Source organism: Aotus nancymaae, unplaced genomic scaffold, assembly GCF_030222135.1.
Source record: "Aotus nancymaae isolate 86718 unplaced genomic scaffold, 86718_ANA_hifiasm-v0.15.2.pri h1tg000062l, whole genome shotgun sequence".
NCBI classification, from domain to species: Eukaryota; Metazoa; Chordata; class Mammalia; order Primates; family Aotidae; genus Aotus; species Aotus nancymaae.
In genome coordinates this window covers 10,705,329-10,721,001 of record NW_026988476.1, presented here as the reverse complement: position 1 = coordinate 10,721,001, position 15,673 = coordinate 10,705,329, and the positions used below count along the sequence as shown (strand labels likewise).

Below are 15,673 nucleotides of genomic sequence, written 5' to 3'. Positions count from 1 at the left end.
GATTAATATACTTTAAACATGAACGCTGTCACTCTGTATGCTTTCCTTCTACTGTTTTATCATAATTACTCTTTTATGATCTCTAAAAAAGGATCCAAGTATAAATAATTGTGATAATTATTTTAAAATATTATAATTTCTAATAGAGGATGACTAAATACCTTCAATAGTCGCTTAGTGATTATTTTGATGGTTTCACAAATGACTCATGTATACAAAACAATAGAGAGGCTTGTCCTTCCCAGAGTTCTCCGAGGATACTGTGTTTATATGTATACATAACACAGTGATTTTAAAAGTGAATAAAATCAATACTTAAAACATTTATACAATGTACTTTCACTCATATCCATTCCTACAGTCTATGTCCCAAGCCCAGGCTTTATCCTGCAAAATCCTCCTAGACGTTTTACATGTAAAATCAGTTTCAATAGCTCTAACACACATTCATAATTCTCCATCCCTGCATATTTTATCCCTATTCATGAAGATACCTTGCTTCCAGTGATTAGGCCTTAAAATCACGGATTCTGTTAGATGCTTCTCTACTCTTTAATATTTTATCAATCCCTAAGTTCTCTTAATTTTTTTACATCATTTCTCCATTTTTTCTTTTCTTCCCTGAAGGCAGCATGTTAAATGAAACAGGTCTAGGTTCAAACTACTGAGTGAACACCTAGTATATAAATTAGCCACAAAGTACAAAAATTAAACCTGGTTACTTCTTTTAGGGAATTTGTGTTCTGAATTTTAAAATGTAGGGTTTGTAACCTGAGAGATCATTATGCCAGTCAATTTTTGAATAGTTAGGTCTTTCTTTTCAAAATGGTTTTGTTTCTTGTAGGAAAAACACAAAACATTTCCACCTAGAAGGACTGGGAAAAAAGGGAGAGTGGGGAAAGAAGAAGAAAGGATATAATATTTGTGTGCAGTGCTTAGGTGAACATGAAACAATAAATAATGGGAAGAAATAGACTCGAGAGGCAAGGGAGAGGGTCTTTACAACACAATGTAAAGACTCAGAATGGCCCACTGGAAACTCTGAATGCTTCCTGGAGCAAACTTAAAAAAAACACAACTGACTAAAGACAACAGTTATTTCAGCAATAAAATTAAGTGGACATTTAGAGAACATTCCAATTAAATATAAGATAAGAAGATAACAGAATGCAAGATATCTAGTCATATATTTTTCATGAACTCATGTCAGTTCTCTGTATAAAGATGGACTATAGGTTGAATAAAAATTAGGAAGACTAAGAAACTTGAGATTTTAGAAGGATTGTAAATGATGAGATATGAATAATATTTAATTCAAATTATGAGTCAGTGTTTTAATCATAACCAAACAATATGTGCATTGAAATATGTTTCTTATTTTTAATGAGATTATCATTTAATATTGATATCTGTATAATATTGATTTAATATATGTCCATGGCTACCACTGATTGATAGATGAAAAGAAAGATAAGTAGAGAGTCAGAGGTACAGATTAGATCTCTCTAAGATTTGGAAGCTCTCTAAGAAGTTACAAAGCTAATAAAGCTTGGGAAAATTAGTATTTCATCCACATAGTTCAATTAATTATTACATAAACTGAAAATTCCATGATCTCTATCCTATCTTCTTCCCCGAGGATCCAAGTGTATTAAAATAAATCCTATCTTTAGTCTTGGAGTGGTAAATGATTCTAATGAAGAACTAGATCCCAGGAATATTTTAAGGTTGGTGGGGTTAATAAAGCCTTCTTCTTTTTTTTCCTCCAGATTTTGGTGTGTTTTCTTTCACAATAACCAGGATGAACTTAACATGTAGTTCATGCCAGATTCGCAGTTGTTATTTTAATTTATACATTCATAGCAACCTCATTTACCTAGTTAACAAGAAACCAATCAATATATTCATTCAATATTATTATACTTGTTAATAATTAGCTGGCAGCCAAAATGTTAAACAGCAGTTGCTTTTTATTTTCTTAGACTATAACAAAGGTTTATTTACGAGCACTTCCCCTTTACTTCTTAAACACTTGAAGTTAAGCCTCTGTTTCTGCTTAGGTGGTTAACATCATGGGCATTCATTTTACTCAATGAGAGTAAGAATCCAGTCGAATTTTCTGCCTAATTTTCTTTGAATCTCAATTGTAATTTGAATGAGCCCTTGGTCACAAATCAAGTTCAGTGGCTTTAATATTCAACCCAGATAACTTTCCAACAAGTCATGTTCCCACTGAAGCTGTCACTGGCATTTTCTTCCCGTGATTTATTACATGGTGGCATCCAGTCAAAATATAAATCAAAATGCATAAGCTTTGCTCTTATTTTAAATTAATTTCAGTAAGATAAGAAGTGAATTTAATAAACGCAACTCTTCTCTGTCAAGAACACACATCTAGATATGTGCATGGCTTGTTGGAAATCTGCTCACCAAGGCTTTACCAAACGACACTGTTGAAAACTGCACCCAGGAGAAGGACATGTCTTCTCCTGTTCCTGTCTATATTTTTTTACATGGCACTCACTGATACCTGCCGTGCTATTTATATACTGATAATATATGATTGTAACATATACACAGTTAATGTAATATATAGATGTGTAATTTCTCTATATATACATATATAGATACACATATTGTCTCCCATCATAATGGAACTTCCATAGTAAAGAAGTTCCTTTGTTTTTCTATTGTATTTTCAACTCCTAGAGTAGTAACTAGCAAAATGTGGGCTTAATACATATTTCTTATGTTCTCAATCCTCAAGATCTGCATACAATACCAAAAAAAAAAAAACAGAATGGAAGAACTCTTTTATCATTTCTCTAAAGTTAGAGCAGAACATTTCCCAGAGGGCAAGTATCATTATCAATCATGTTTATAATCTAAATTCTTAAGAATGGCTTTAAGGCCATTTTTCCTTACTCTAAAATCTACTATGCGGACTATTTTAAACCCCTAAAAGAAAGGACATATTAACATATCTAATATTGTTAGGAATACGTTGGCATCAATGCCAACTCATTCATCTATTCAGCTATATATGAAATAGCTCAGGCTAAGAGTATGCAACCTTCCTCACCTAACTCTAAGCCAAGCTATTACCCACACCTTTGCAGACTTTTAAGGGGAACCACGGGTCCCATTAACCATTATCAGTATAGCTCAGGAAGTAGAGACAAGTACTTTAATGAGCTCCTTTATCTTACTTTTATCTTAGCAGGTAAAAAAAGATAAGTATTAACTATCAAGTCCCAGGGTTCTTTAATGATAACATTGGTTGAGTGTGAAGCCACATTTTAAAAGGGCTGACACACCTAATAATATGTAGGTGCTGTATAAGAGCCTTATGTGGTTACCTGCTTTTCTTTCAGGCAGCTCACCCACCAAAAAGTTAATCTTTTAACTTCTCTTCTAGACACATTGTATAAGCAGCTGTACAATTAAGATTTGAAATTTAAATCCTCCCTTTCAAAATATAGTCAATAATATTTCACAATTGAGCTCTTTTAGCAGTTTGTTGTGTAATCAGCACGAAACCTAACGAAACTGCACACCAAAGAAAGTCAAAGACATCTGCCTAACTGCTTTATTGAGTGCTTGAGCAATTCCATGGAAGCTTTTCCTGTATCACCTGTGGCGGAACAGATGTGGCTGCTGTGTGAAGCATATATTAGGGTTGTAGAATAACTGCTAGAAAGAAATTCCAAATGCAGAAATATATATTTTAGTTCATAAAAAGAGCCTCAAGGAATCCAAAGCACTTTCTCCTATTACATAGTTATAGGCTGAAAAGAACAGACCAAGCAAGACAGATCTAGCTGAATAAGGATTTTATGTTGAAGAGCTTGAATAAATTATAGTTTTTTTATTTTTCGTATTAAAATGCTTCATTTTAGATATAAAACAGAAAGTCTCAGTGATAGAATATTTTGTGTTGAGAGGATATTTAATTTTGTTTTAGTTTTGATTTAAATGAATCCTTGCCAAAAGGAATTTTGAGGGAATTCTGCAGAGTGCATTTTGTAATACATTAAGCAATTAGAGTTCACATTAATCTTTAGTGCCTCTTTCGTAAAAGGGTAAGATAAAGGGAAAAGTAAATGTTATTTTCAAAAGTCTAAAATAATAGGCTGGGTGCGATGGCTCACGCCTGTAACCCCAGCACTTTGGGAGGCTGAGGTGGGCAGATCACCTGAGGTCAGGAGCTCGACACCAGCTTGAACAACATGGCGAAACCCCATCTCTACTGAAAATACAAAAATTAGCCTGGTGCAGTGGTGCGTGCCTTTATCCCAGCTATTCGGGAGGCTGAGGGAGGAGAGTCGCTGGAACCTGGGAGGCCGAGGTTGCAGTGAGCCAAGATTGCACCACTGCACTCCAGCGTAGGCAATAGAGGGAGACTGCGTCTCAAACAATATGAAAGGGGAGGGGAGGGGAGGAGAGGGGAGGGGAGGGGAGGGGAGGAGAGAGGAGGGGAGGGGAGGGGAGGAGAGGGGAGGAGAGGGGAGGGGAGGGGAGGGGAGGGGAGGGGAGGGGAGGAGGGGGAGGGGAGGGGAGGAGGGGGAGGGGAGGGGGCAGGAGAACTCCGTCTCACTGGGACCCTTGTACTCGCCCTTGACATATCCATAGGAAGGGGCTTTAGACCACTCTCACCTTTGCCTTCACCACTCACTCAATGTGCTGTGTTCTTAAGGTTAGATATAAAAAATTATCACTGATAGGTTTGGGAGGAGGTACTGAGCCTACTGTCTCTTCTCTCCAAATGTCCGTTTCAGAGAAAGTGCCTTCTGTGTTATTCTCTCTTTGCCTGCAGAGCACTACAGAAGCCTGCAGTTGCTCACTGCTGACTGAGACTGGGTGGGTAAGTTTGTTTGATTCAGTGGAGTGTCGGCCAGCCCAGTTACCTCATATTTAACTTATGTCCTTGAAATTGGCTTATGCATCAAAACAAAACAAAACAGATAAAACAGGTAAAAAATAAAACAATAACTTACATTTTTATCTCTCAATTCCAAACTTAATCAAAAAAAGGTAATTTTATTTTAGAGTCAAGCATCATAGGCAAACACCTACAGAAAAGGTGTTTGAATTTTGAAAAAAAGAACAATGTCTCTAATTACTTTTGTTACTCTATGTTTATACTTATTTAGAAATGTAGTTCTTTTATACTTTACTCACACAAATATGTCAAAAATATTGCTCTTCTATTTCTAAGGGAAACTGCTTAAAATACATTGCTTTAACCGAAGATCAAAGTACACATAGGAGGAGAGAGGGCAGAATTTGCCTTCTAAGCACTTTGGAAATTTTGGAGGCAGAGTTAAGAGAAGAAATATGTGGGACTGACAGGTAGCTAATTAATTTAGGTCATTATAAAGTGAACTCAGAATCTCTGAACTAGATGAAATTGGATTCAACATGAAAACCAAGGAACAACCAAGCAAGTTTATGGGAGCAGGTTTGGCCTACAGACAAGCACAGGGGAGACAGATGGCACAGGCTGCAGAGTCTGACCTGGAGAACTCTAAAGAGTGGGGACATCTTTTATGGCCCATCCTCTTCAAAATCCTTTGGGCTTCCGGCCAGTAAGGGAAAGCACTGGAAAGCACATGAAATACCCATGTTTACAAGAAATTCTGTCTAATAAATCAATGTAATGGATTCCGAAGTGGTGTCCGAGTGTCACCCAGGAACGGAGGGAGGTTCAAGAAATACGCATGTTAATGAAATACCACCCTGGTCCAAGCTGAGCAGTTGCCCATCTATTTTTTTTTTCTTTTGTGCTCATTTTATGTTGTATTCTTTTGAGCAGAATTTGTTAACATTGCAAAGTTACATGTTTGAAATAAATATAAAAGAATTCAAAAGAGTACATAATCAATCAAGTACAATTTTTAGATACCCAGTTAGAGTAGTATATATCAGAATGACTGAAATACATTTCCTAAATAGTTTTACAATAAAAAAATTAGACCTCAATCTTACCTTTCATCTAGTGATAGGTTAAATTCTAAAATACATCTATAAGAAATCACCTAAAAATTATTTTCATAATAAAATAAATTGACATCAATTTAATGAATAGTTTTACTTTATAGAGCAAACAAAACTTTACCGTTCACAAATATAATGCTTGAGGTGTTATTCAAGTTCAGTCTAAGATAGTAAGCCCCCAAATGAGAAAATTTTATATTATTTAGCATGCAATCTTTTTAAGTAAAAAAAATTTCAAAGAGTAATGTGCACACTAAAAGGAGCTAGAAGTTTACATATTAATGTATTAATGGTTACTTCCATCGTTGAATGTAAATACAGATATTTTAATGTGATACTTTTATTTCTCGGTAACAAATGTTTTTATTTAAAAAAATCCAAATTATGGAGAGGAATGTGAGAAATCCTTTCCGTAACAAAGATGGAACCATTTCTAAATTACTGAGACATACTTGTCTGTTTCTTTGTTAAATGGCCTGATTGACACCGTGGGTGCATTGTCATAACACTTTCTTTCTGTCCTGACAAAATTTATGCTCTCATGGCTTCCATTATAGAATTTAAAATTTTCATTTACTTTGCCACACCTACTAATTTTCATTTATCTCATTATGTATCATATTAATTTCTTCTCAAAAGACTAATCAGAATTTGTATCTCCATGTTAATAGTCGTAAGAATCCCATAACAATGTTCATGTTTCCAATCATCTGTAAAATTCATAAAATATTTAAATATTCCCAGCTGTTAAAAACAATAACCCCATAAAATTTTACAGGTAATAGCATCAAAATATTTGACTTTTATTCCTCATAAATCACTTTATTTCTGAACCTTTTGCCACACCATGGTAGAAATGTAATTTAAACAACTTCTAATTTGATCTTTCCTTTTTAAATACTTACATATTCTTCCTTCAAAAAGCACATGATAGGGTATGGATAGGGCTATATTTTGAGTTATTTTTAATCTAGTATTGGTGAAATTTAATTTACCAAAAACTCAACTTTTGCTACAATATAATCCTAATAAAGTATGTTTCAATAATTTAGAAGTGGCTCCAATAAACTTCAAACTTGCTATGATTTCATCTCCAAAGACTAGCGGTGACCTTGATATTAATAAGGAATACAAATCCTTTGAATGTTCAGTAAACTGACTTTTCAGAAAAATATTAACAAAAAAAAATTCAAGTAATAAAGAAAAAAGTTTTACACTCTCTAAATGGCTCTTAATACATATCCTCATTAGTAAATTAAAAAGAAGAAATCCTAGATGGGATAAAACTTCTGGTTTGTATCAGAGACACAATTTATCACAATAGAAGATAAGTTTCTACGAGTACTTCAAAATGGATGACAGTTTTTATATTGTTGCATTTTTTTAAAAAATGAAATTCTTTCAAATACCTGTTGGGTAAACAAGGTATATTCACATGCTGAAGATGTTTTATCACTTTTGTGTACAAAGCAGAATGGAAGCAGGGAGCATGAAATTAAGGTCAGAGTTGGATCTGAAACCAATACATGGTAATAACTGAATAGCATATATAGGATTTTCTTTTCTGCCTTTAAGGACAGAAAATCTTATTCTCATATGCCACACTTTTCATTCTTTTGAAAGGATTAAAGCTTTCATAGCATATAAAATGATGTAAGATGTAAATTAATTTTAGTGTAGTATTATTTCAAATAAGCCCCCATTTAAAGTTAAAGTAGATTTAGGAAATCTGTTGCTACTGCACAGTATTACTTACTCAATTAGATGGTGAAATATGATTTATACATTCTCAATTAGGGGCCAGGTATGGTGGCTCATGCCTGTAATCCCAGCACTTTGGGAGGCCGAGGCAGCTGGATCACAAGGTCAGGAGATGGAGACCATCTGGCTAACATGGTGAAACCCTGTCTCTCCTAAATATATAAAAAATTAGCCAGGCGCGGTGGCACGTGCCTGGAGTCCCGGCTACTTGGGAGGTTGAGGCAGGAGAATCACTTGAACCCAGGAGGCGGAGGCTGCAGTGATCCGAGATTGCACCACTGCACTCCAGCCTGACCGACAGTGCAAGACTCCGTCTCAAAAAATAAAAAAAATGAAATAAAATAGAATAAATATTTGCTCAATTAGGTAAGCATAAATTTGCAGAAGTCTTGAAATAAAAGCAAAATATTTTCACAAATCCATTTTATTTCAATGAATCTGATTAGAAAAACATTTAAAGTTCAAAATATTATTCAAAATGTACAATGTTCCACAATATTCCATCTTTCCATAAAATTATTTTATGCATTTTTTAAATTGACATGTTACACCTCCCTTCATTTTATATGACAACAGGATTTGTTAACAATACTTAAAAAATAATATTTACATAAAAATAAATAGAATGGTGATAAGGTTCGGATCTGTGTTCCCACCAAATCTCATGCTGAAATGTAATCCTCACTATTGGAGATGGGGCTGATCCCTCCTGGCTTGGTGCTGTTCTTGTAGTAGTAAGTTCTGGTGAGATCTGGTTGTTTAAAAGGGTGTGGCTCCTTCCCTGATGCTGGCTCTCTTGCTATGTGAAGTGCCTACTCCTGCTTTGCCTTCCACCAAGAGTAAAAGCTCCCTGAGTTCTCCCCAGAAGACAAGCAGATGTCAGCACCAAATACAATGGTCTCCATCTGAGAGGCTTTGTCTCCTCTGACTCACTTCATTTGAAATGAGATCTATAACAAGACTTTCCACCTTCAGTGGCTCTGGTCACAATCTTTGCTCTATACGTAAATGTCTATGTAATACAATAAATGAATTTAATGCTCAGTAACTGCCTTGCCCCTCTGATCACAGACTTCATGCAAAAATCGGCCTTTGAGTTTCTCATTGTGTTTTATCTCATGGTCAGGTTTTTAATAATATGAAGAATATAGTTTTAAATTTTATTTTATTTTATTTTTCATTTTTAGTGTAAAGAAGGGGCAAGCAGAGGTAAGCAGAATCTTAATTAAATTTTATTTTATAAAGCATTTTTTATTATTAACAATGGTTGGGGGCCGGGCGCGGTGGCTCACGCTTGTAATCCCAGCACTTTGAGAGGCCGAGGCGGGTGGATCACGAGGTCAAGAGATTGAGACCATCCTGGTCAACATGGTGAAACCCCATCTCTACTAAAAATACAAAAAATTAGCTGGGCATGGTGGCGCGTGCCTGTAATCCCAGCTACTCAGGAGGCTGAGGCAGGAGAATTGCCTGAACCCAGGAGGCGGAGGTTGCGCCATTGCACTCTAGCCTGGGTAACAAGAGGAGTGAAACTCCGTCTCAAAAAAAAAAAAAAAAAAAAAAAAACCAATGGTTGGAAAAATCCCTGAATATCAAACGAGATCTCCTTAGGTATAAATATCTGAGAAAGAAGATAATTTTAAGCAGAGAATAAAAGATGAGGGAAACAAAATCAGTTCTGAGAAAAATCCTTTTGTTTTCTGAGTGTGGATCTACAAAGAGTTGAAAAAGTATTTAGTGCAATGAGTAATGACAGTGGTGGCAGAAAACGTGATGAGAGAGAGGAAAGGGCAAGCTCAATGACAGCCTTAGAGAATATGATAACCGCATATGCTCCTTATTTCCTCCATCAGTAAAACCATGAACAGAATCCACACCACAATTTGCAAATAATTACAGAACATAAAGACATCAAAAAGCAAGTGATTTTATATTAATATATGATCCTCAAAATAATTAATGATTATCTAGATCAACATTTTCAAAGGTTGCTGTGCAATGCCCTAGAGCCATCAGTCAATGGGAAAAGGAGTTCATTATAGTAAAAATACTTAGGAAACTCTTTATTTTATTTCTATAACATTTCAATGACATGCCAGATTATTCTTCTTCTTCTCTAGGTTTAAAGTTATATAAGGTTGATATTTGATGAATTTGCACATTAAAAAACACAAAGAACTTTCATCTTTTTTTTGGATTTTTTTTAATGTGTTTATGAGTTGGAATTTTATTGAAGACAATATGTGGGAAACTGTGTCATCTGAACTGAGGCCATTGAAATCTTGTGAACAGATGTTATTTGCAACGGTACTCATCTTGAAAAGGTATTATCAGAGAGAGAGTTCTATAGAAAGTGTACAAAGTCAAGTTCATACAAAGTTTAATGCTTATAACAGACCCACTGCAGAGACTATTATCCCTGTTTATCTGAGTCAGTAACGTTCTATGACCATGTGTTTCTGTAAAATGAATAAAATACATCAATGTAGATTATCATTGTCCTTCTCTAGTTTTTGAAGGTATAGAAAACAATTGAACCCTGAGGCCTGGCACTTTTTTTTTTTTTTCTTGCAACTAATATTTTAAAATTATGTGTAGCAAGCTTGGCTACTCAATTCTCCACCACTTATTATTTATTATTAAAACACTTTCATTTTTGTCTTCTGTTTGTGAAATGCTTAACTGGTGTGACCAAATCAACATCAATCTGAAAGTTTTGACTGTTAAATTGTATGCTTATAACATATTTGAAATTATTTCAGAAAAAAGTGACAAATTTTCCAATAATTTTAGCTTGTCTTGATTTGCTAATAAATTATACCATTTTGGTATGTAAGAGCAATGCAAAAAATTACCTTGTCAAATATCAATCTGAAAATTAAATAAGAAATTTTCCTTTGGAGGATTTTTTTTTCTCCTGTAAAGTCACTGAAACTAAATGATTTTATTTTTTGCATTGTATTCTACCACCCTTAACTTTTACTATGAGCAATACAATTAAAAAGTCAATATTTTAAAACATGATTTCTATAAGACATTTTGCCTGAAAATTTACCTCTATTAGAAAAGCAATCTTTCTCTTTATATTCTTAGAAAAGATGCTTCACATTAAAAAAGTCTGAAGAAATAAATGTCAAGTGTTTCTCATTCATTTTCAAAACTGCAATGGAGAAATAAATGATTTACTTAAATTGATCTTAGTAAAAAGGCTTTATGGAGCATACATTCATCTCAGAGCTAGGACTTGATCTTTCAGACTATGATTTTCAATAGCACTTGAAATCAGATTTCACCCATCTTTCAGGATAAAGAGTTTATACATTTTGGAAATGATAATGGCTACACTTTAAGTACAATTTCTCTATCGCCGAGATTAATTTCCCCAAAAGTATTGAAGTAAATAAATTTTGTTGTATTAAAAATAATTGTTGAATAAGCTTATATTAAAATACCACTAAGCCTACTCTTTATGTTCTCCTCTGCACAAAGGCAAGTTTTTTATTTCAATCTTTATGACTGTAATATATAGTTATGATTTGAATGACTGTTTTTCTTCAACAAAGTTCAAATTTATCTCACATCTCCCTTCTCATCTCTTACTATTTTTCTATAAATAAAAGTGTATGCACAAATTATATTACACTGAACTATTTTAAACTAACCTTTGGCCCTTCTTAAATTCAGAATGAAAAATGATTGAAATAGATATGTAGTATTTTATAATAATATGTTTTGATAAAGTGTAAGAAAGATTTTTGGACATACTATTTTAAAGGTATAATCCTATTAATAAATGCCTTCAAATAAAGTTCTTCAAAATGATTTTTGTACAAGTTTTATTGTAATAAGATATAAGAATTATGTTTTTTGTGAAACCTGACTACATTGTTATAAAAAGCTTTCGGCTATTTCTGAGAGAATTAACACTGAGAAACCATTGAAAAACAACTATTTCCTAGGGATACTATTTTTATCCCTAAGATCCCATCACTGGCCTTCTGCTATTGTTTAAATCACTTTATTGTGACTTTCTCCTTTTCCGATTATGAATATATGTTGTAATTCAGGGCAAGTCAATCCTGTCTCATGGTGTAAATTGCCATGTGTTCATTAATGTAACAAATCATATTTCTATCTCTTCCTCCACTGTGCCTCTTACTGACTTCAAAATTGAACAATTATACCTCAAACATGCTGTGTTTAATGTCTCGTTTAAGAGTAACATAATGCTAGAAATCTGAGAATTATTATAAGCAGTTCTCCTTTCTTAATCACTCAAATGTTACAGTTTATGTCTTATTGTCATTCTGAGAGCTTCTTCATTTCACACCGTCTTTTTTGTGCCCACTTCTGTAATGCACAGCAGGCCTTCCTTATGCTTGCTTTAAGTATCTACAAGCCACCAAATAATTCAGTCTGCTTTCAGTTCCTTCCACTCTACAATTAATCTATTAAAGACTCCTAATATTCTATTTTAAAATTATATATCTGGTTGTTTTTCTCATAATAATAAAAAATAAAAGGTTAATAGGTCTCTAATATCCAGAGTACATATTTCAAGATCTTTAGTATAGCATAAATTATCTTCCACAGTCACTCCCAAAGCTAACTCTCCAGCTGATATTGCGCCATCATTCCTTTTCAATTTAACCTTCAGAAAGTTCAGAATACTTTATATGTCTTAGTCTTATATCTCCATATAGATGATTATATTTTACTTGCATCCAACGTATATTTTATCTCAAAATATATTTATCTCTAAAAATATAACTTCACAACTTCTCAGGTCATGTATTATCTTTGCAAAGTGTTCCTTTTTCTTCATACACAGAATTAATTACCTTCACTGTACTTGCATAGCATTTTGTACATAGCCCAGCTAAAGTACTCATTACATTATACAGAGTGAGTCAATTGTGTTTGGTATTGTGTTACCACCATTTATGTATTATTCATATTCATAGTTCGTCACCTAGCATAATGCTTACCAAAAACACAGATTTATTAAATTTAAATGTTTAAATAATTTTTTTAAGTTTATGAAGGGTATTTTGACATCTAAGTGTAGTTATTGTTTATATTATGATTTAAATGCATTCTATACCACAAAGGAGGCAAATGCTATTTTTTATCAAATAAATTTATTGGTTGAGCACAATGGCTCACGCCTGTAATCCCAGCAGTTTGGTCTGAACGAGGTCAGGAGTTCAAGACCAGCCTGGCCAAGATGGTGAAACCTCGTCTCTACTAAAAGTACAAAAATTAGCCAGGCGTGGTGGCAGGCACCTCTAATCCCAGCTACTTGAGAGGCTGAGGCAGGAGAATCACTTGAACCTGGGCAGCAGAGGTTGCAGTGAGCCAAAATTGTGCCCCTGCACTCCAGCCTGGGCCAGAGAGCAAGACTCCGTCTCAAAAAAAAAAAAAAAAAAAAGAAGACATTTATTGTACATTTACTTAATAAAATTATAGCTACTATATGAATTATTTACTCCACCTCCACAAAATTTGTAAGTACATCTGAAAAAATATTTACTGAGTGATTTACTAAGCATTATATTATTTTGCTCTATGTTAACAATGTCACTATTGAGTGGAAAAAAATTGCCAGAGAGTAAGAGAAGGCAGGAGAGAGTCTCAGACAGAAGTTACAGATTTAGGCTGAACATGCCTCTAGTTAGCATTCTACACACAGGGAGTATCTTAGTGGGCTGCCTTTACTCTGAGGTCACTTTTCTTTATTCAGTTTAGAACTCCTGGCCTTAGCCTTTCTGGCTAATGCAGCTTAACTAAGTTGAAAGGAAGTGCTCTCATTTTTATCAGCAAAACTGTCTCCTTCCTTTTTCCACATAACAAACTTACGAAGACAAACCAATTTAAAGAGTCAAGAACATGAATTATTGAGGCATGTAGAAGAGAAGAAAAGGAAGTAGCATACCAATCCTTTGTTTCTAGTTTTTAAATATTTACAAAATTTTTTCTCAAGCTGGTATAACACTAAATATATAGCAAAGTAATCTGCCATTTAATATGCTAAGTAGCATTTGAATGTATTTCATTGCAACTGAAAAACGCAGCAGGCTTGAAGCAATTTTGTCATTACAAAACTTAAGTTTAGATTCTTCTTAAATATCTTAAATTTACAGGACAGATTTCAAATGAATAGTGCATTTTTAAAAAGCTAATAATTATAAAAATGTGAACTTTAATTTATAATTGCTGAAAATGTTCTAGCCCTTTACTTTTTCTTATACTGTGATATCTATTTTAAATTATTTTATATTAACCTTTAAGTATACCATATTGAAAAATGCTTCAATTTCAAATTTATGTTAATGCAAGTCCAATATTTAAGGAGGTCTTCATCTATTTCATATTATCTCATTACTATTTTCTTCTTCTATGGTAACAGAATGCATGCATCTTTAATATAATATTGGTGAGTTCCACATATATGGAACAAACGGTCGATTGAATGGAGGTAGATTTTCAAAGATTTTCTGTCTTCTAAGTGTGACCTTTAAAAGCAATTTACCTCTTTCAGTTTAGTCTTAATGCACTAATTATCATATTACTTTCACTTCATAACATTTTTCTTTTACATGCTTAAGAGTAATCATATTTTTTGTAGCAAGTTAAATGGCAGAGGGATAAAAAAAGAAAAACTTTACCAAACTTCTCTAAGTCTGCTTTATTAATGAATATCAGTTTCATGTGCATATATCTATATCTATACTCATAAAATTTATGTATGTAAATGTATTATCTAAGAGTTCTTATTTAATGTATCATGAAAATACAGATACAGAAAGGTATAAAAAAAAATGTATGACTCAATAAATCATGTGAATACCCATATACCATTGCCTAATCAAGAAACAGAACATTCTCTTCCTCCATTTGTTCAAATTATTATTATTATTATCATTATCATTATTATTACTGAAATGCAGTCTTGCTCTGTCACCCAGGCTATAGTGCAGTGGTGCAGTCTCGGCTCACTGCAACCTCTGCCTCCCGGGTTCAAGTGATTCTCCTGCCTCAGCCTCCCAAGTAGCTAGGATTACAAGTGCCCTCCACAGCACATAGCTAATTTTTAGTAGAGACGGGGTTTCACCATCTTTGCCAGGCTGGTCTCAAACTCCTGATCTCATGATCCACCCACCTCGGCCTCCCAAAGTGCTGGGATTACAGGCATGAGCCACTGTGCCCAGTTTGTTTAAAATTTTTTATAGAAAGAAGTGAGTTAAAGTGTTCAAACATACAGTAAGTTGAAAGGAATAAATGCAACATTTGATAGCAGAGTAGGATGACTATACTTAACATAAATATATTACTTGGTTGATAGACACCCTGAGTATGCTGATTTTATCACTGTGCATTATATACATGTAACAAAATTTTCCATAAATTTATACAAATAAAAGGACAAAAAAAAAAATCACCACAGTAGCTGCCTCCTGCTCTAATCAATCACCATGTCTAGCCACATTCTAATTTATGACTATGCTGATTTCCAAGACTATTATTTTTGCTTTCTATAGTGGTATAGAAGTTAAGAAGAAATCACTTAAACAGAGAGTAAGGGTATGAGAGCCCTCAATAAGGCTTTTCTTTTTAATGAAAAGCAGCCCCAAATCATTTTCTAATAATGAGCAGCCTGTAAAGTTGAGCTGCAGACATAGACAATTAAGTTGGAAGCTTGCACCAGTGAATACTGGCAAGAACTAGGAACTAGGAACTACAGCTGAGCTTGCTAACATTTCAGTGCATGGATCTTGGCTCTGGTTACCTCCCTTGGTCTTATTTTTCTAAAAAGGAAACCTCTGGGTTATAAGCACCCTATTTACTCCCATTACCTGGCAGGATTCACAGGATAATTACTCAGAATTAAAATATTAATCCAGATTTTTACATC

General features: G+C 33.9%; 1 long non-coding RNA gene across 2 annotated transcripts in view; it reads right to left on the bottom strand.

The window, feature by feature from the left end:
- The window catches only part of LOC105728793 (uncharacterized), an 84,900-nt gene that overhangs the window by 49,393 nt on the left and 19,834 nt on the right, over positions 1-15,673 (bottom strand). The gene's annotated exons all lie outside the window — the stretch shown is intronic.